This window comes from Dendrobates tinctorius, unplaced genomic scaffold (genome assembly GCF_039654945.1).
Source record: "Dendrobates tinctorius isolate UK_male_01 unplaced genomic scaffold, ASM3965494v1 ptg000117l, whole genome shotgun sequence".
NCBI classification, from domain to species: Eukaryota; Metazoa; Chordata; class Amphibia; order Anura; family Dendrobatidae; genus Dendrobates; species Dendrobates tinctorius.
In genome coordinates this window covers 16,221,327-16,225,989 of record NW_027361785.1, presented here as the reverse complement: position 1 = coordinate 16,225,989, position 4,663 = coordinate 16,221,327, and positions in this window count along the sequence as shown.

Here is a 4,663-nt window from a genome sequence, read left to right as displayed (position 1 = left end):
GTATATTAAAGTGAAGTATATAGTAATTCTTAGTAAATACAATACAATTTGGGCATGATTTATTAAACCCTGGAGCTGTCTTTTGCTCCCCTTCTTCCCAGAGCCATAACTATTTTACTTTTCTGTCAATATGGCCATGTGAGGGCTTATTTTTTGTGGGACGAATTGTACTTTGGAACGAACCCCATTGGTTTTACCATGTCATGTACTAGAAAACAGGAAAAAAAATTCTAAGTGTGGTGAAACTGCAAAAAAAAGTGCAATCCTAAACTTGTTTGGCTTTTTTACTGTGTTCACTAACTGCTAAAACTGACCTGCCATTATGATTCTCCAGGTTATTACGAGTTCATAGACATAAAACGTGTCTAGGTTCTTTTTCCAGGACGTCCACCTGACAGCACCATGGAGGACATCCTCCTCCTCCTTACAGGGACAGGAAAGCACACGAGAGGTTAAAAGGCCCCGTCCCACCCCTTTCCCTCAGTGTCTTTCCTGTCCCTGCATGGAGGGACATATGAGAGGAAGAGTAGGAAGCTTACCGGAGGGCGCAGGGGGATCGGGCGGCCAGTCCAATCCTTCCCCCTGTCAGAATGCCCAGGGCCGACACTTCCCTTTGGGGAGTCCCTCTGCCCCAAAGCCAGGAGCAGGACGTCGCTCCTCCCGGTGGGAGGCTCTCGGCTCCAGGCCGGACCGCAGTGCCACGGTAAGCCAGGTCCCCGCACGCAGCGGGCAGCGGGCGGTGTGGGCGCCGGCGACAGAGAACCCGGGCCACGCTGCAGGGGCAGCTAGAAGCCGGGTCCCCGCAGAAAGCCGGGTGGGAGCCGCCATTGCAGGACGCCCGGCGGGCGGGGCTTCAGAGCTGGGCAGGAAGCGGAAGTGGCCGGCGCGATCTCAGTCATCGCTGGAGGACCTGCTGCGCGGCGATGACGTCACGCGCCGACTTGAAATCAGCGCGCCAGCAGCCTGGGCACACAGCAAGCTCAGCGCACGCCAGCAGGCTTAGCGCACGTCAGCGGGCTCACCGCACGCCAGCACCTCATCGCATGCAACAGTTGCTTCGGTGGTATGGACCCAGAGGCGCCAGCCGACAGAGGGGTAAGTGCGCCTGGCGCAATCCAACCCCCACACGGCCTTCCCCGCAGCCCAGGACAACTGACCCAACTATCCCTGTTCTGTATTGTACAGGAGAAGGGTACCCCAGCCCCCCCCGACAGAGGTTAAGGATTCGGCAAAGGCCACATCTAAATCTGTCAGATGCCCGGTTTGCAGGGTAAAGCTGCCAGACACCTATATCAAGACTCTCTGCGGAACCTGCACTTCAAGGGTTGTAAGAGACGAGCAGCCGTCCCTCCTTGCCGAGATGCGATCCTTGATTCGGGAGGAAGTATAGGCCTCCAGATCCAGTCTCTCACTGCAGCAGTCCCCTAGTCCGGGGCCAAGCCGGAAGCGGCCGAGGTGGGAGATGGAGCTAGCCTCGGAGACAAGCTCGCCTGAGGGGTCAGACGCCCGGGACTCGGATCCCGAGGAGGAGGGGGAGATCCCGACTGACAGGAGGGACCAAGGCAGGAAATACCTGTTTAAGTTAGAGGACACCGATGACTTGGTGCAGGCGGTAAGGAACACTATGCAGATCGAGGATGTTCCAAAACCGCAGTCCCGACAGGACCTGATGTTAGGGGGACTGGTCGCTCGGAAACAAACTGTGTTCCCCGTAAGCGAACACATTAAGACAATGGTCCTAGAAGAAAGGAAAGAGGCAGAATGTCGACTCGTACTGTCTCGGGACTTTAAGAGCCGTCTGCCCTTTGACCCAGAGGAAACACGATTGTGGGAGGAAATTCCTAAAATCGATGTTCCGGTAGCTAGGGTGACCAAAAAGACCGCCATCCCATTCGAGGACTCATCAAGTCTCAGAGACCCGATGGACCGGAAGGCGGATGTTCTATTAAAGCGAACATGGGAGAAGGCAGCTGCCCTTACTAAGGTTAACATTGCAGCCACCTCGGTGGCCAGGTCCATGTTCCTATGGGTGGGGCAGTTGGAAGAGCATTTATCCAACAAGACCCCTAGATCTGAGATCCTAGCTTCTCTTCCCCTGATGAAATCAGCCACTGCGTTCCTTTCAGATACGTCGGCCGAGTCAGTAAGATTCGCAGCCAGAAACAGCTCCCTTTCCAACGCAGCTAGGCGAGCGGTTTGGCTGAAGTCTTGGTCTGGGGATAATGCTTCAAAGGCAAAGCTTTGCTCCATGCCCTTTTCAGGCTCAAGGGTGTTCGGGCCAGCTCTAGATAGCATCCTAGAGCAGGTGTCTGACAAAAACAAGGGGTTTCCAGAAGAAAAACCCAAGCGTCCCCAGTCCTTTCGCAGAGGGTCCTTTTTCAGGAGACAGACTGACTTTAGGAGCCAGACTGACTTTAGGAGCCAGGGTAGATCCAACAGGGGGCTCCTTTAGAAACACTCAGAGCCAGGGAGGGAGAAGCAAAGCCCCTCTTTTCGCGCCATTTGAAGCAAAATTGGCTGGAATTGAGATCGGGCGCCATGTCACGTTTGGAGAGCCCCTGATGTGCCTAAATTGTGGAAACTCCCCACAAGTGACCCAATTTTGAAACTAGACCACCAAGGAACTTATCTAGATATGTGGTGAGCACTTTGAACCCCCAAGTGCTTCACAGAAGTTTATAACACCCGGGCGTGAAAATAAAAATAATTTTTTCCACAAACATTATCTTTTAGACCCCAATTTTTTTTATTTTTCCAAGGGTAACAGGAGAAAGTGGACTCCAAAAGATGTTGTGCAATTTGTCCTGAGTAGGCTGATACCCCATATGTGGGGGTAAACCACTGTTTGCGCGCATGGCAGAGCTTGGATGGGAAGGAGCACCGTTTGACTTTTTCAACGCAGAATTGGCTGGAATTGAGATCGGACGCCATGTTGCGTTTGGAGAGCCCCTGATGTGCCTAAACAGTGGAGACCCCCCAATTCTAACTCCAACACACCCCTAACCCTAATCCTAGCCCTAATGGGAAAATGGAAAAATACATTTTTTTAATCTTATTTTTCCCTAAGGGGGTGATAACGGGGGTTTTGATTTACTATTTATGGCGGGTTTTTATGTTTGGCAGCTGTCATACACTAAAAGACTTTTTGTTGTAAAAATGGTTTTCGCATCATCACATTTTGAGAATTATAGTTTTTCTGTATTTTGACCCACCGAGTCATGTGAGGTCTTATTTTTTGTGGGACAAGTTGACGTTTTTATTGGTAACATTTTCGGGCACGTGACAATATTTTGATAGCTTTTTATTCAGATTTTTGGGACGCGGAATGAACAAATCTAGCATTTCATGAATTTCTTTTGGGGGGGCGTTTACACCGTTACGCATGTGGTAAAATTGATAAAGCCGTTTTATTCTTTGGGTCAGTACATTTACAGCGATACCTCATTTATATCATTTGTTATATTTAGGCACAATAAAAACATTTTTAGCTTAAAAAATAATTATTTTTGCATCGCTTTATTCTGCGAGCTATAACTTTTTAATTTTTTCGCTGATGATGCTGTATGGCAGCTCATTTTTTGCAGGACAAGTTGACATTTTCAGCGGTACCATGGTTATTTATATACGTCCTTTTGATCACGCGTTATTGAACTTTTTGTTTGGCGGTGTGATTGATAAAGCATTGTTTTTTGCTTTTTTTTTTTAAAGGGGTTCACTAAAGGGGTTAACTAGTGGGACAGTTTTATAGGGTGGGTCGTTACGGACGCGGCGATACTAAATATGTGTACTTTTATTGTTTTTTTTATTTATTTGGGAATTTTAAAATTATTTTTACTTTTTTTTTTTTTTAACTTTATTATATTGTCCCAGTGTGGGACAATATAATAAAGTGTCAGATTGCTGATCTGACACTTTACAGTGCAGTGTCAGATCAGCGATCTGACAAGCACTGCTGCAGGCTCTCAGCAGGCACTGAGGACGCCATCTCCCTGCAGGACCCCGAAGGCCCCTTCGGCCATCTTGGATCCGGGGGCCTGCAGGGAGGGAGGCCCTGTTCCGAGGGTCTCAGTGAAGCATGATTCTTCCCTGTGCCCCCGGTAAACTGCAATCATGTCTGATCGCAGTGTGCCGGGGGTTAATGTGCTGGGGTCGGTCCGTGACTGCCCCTGACACAAAGTGCCGGGTGTCAGCTGTAATAACCAGCTGACACCCGGCCACGATCAGTGGCGCTCCCCCCCCCCCGTGATCACCGCTAATCGCGGTGACGTACTATCCCGTCCCCAGTCATACGGGCCCTGGTACTGTGGACGGGATTTTATGTCACATCAGAAAGGGGTTAATGACTGGAGCTTTTTTTGGTTTTGCCTTTTCATTTTTTGCTCCCCTTCTTTCCAGAGCCATAACTTTTTTATTTTTCATCAATATGGCCATGTGAGGGCTTATTTTTTGCGGGACGTATTGTACTTTTGAATGACATCATTGGTTTTAGCATGTCATGCACTCAAAGGGGAAAAAATTCCAAGTGCAGTGAAATAGCAAAAAAAAAGTGCAATCCCACACTTAAGAGTCAAATCGCACAAAATAGTCAAATAATATTCCCAACACGTCTACTTTACACCATTCTAAAAACTGCACCCCTCAAGGTGCTAAAAACTACATTCAA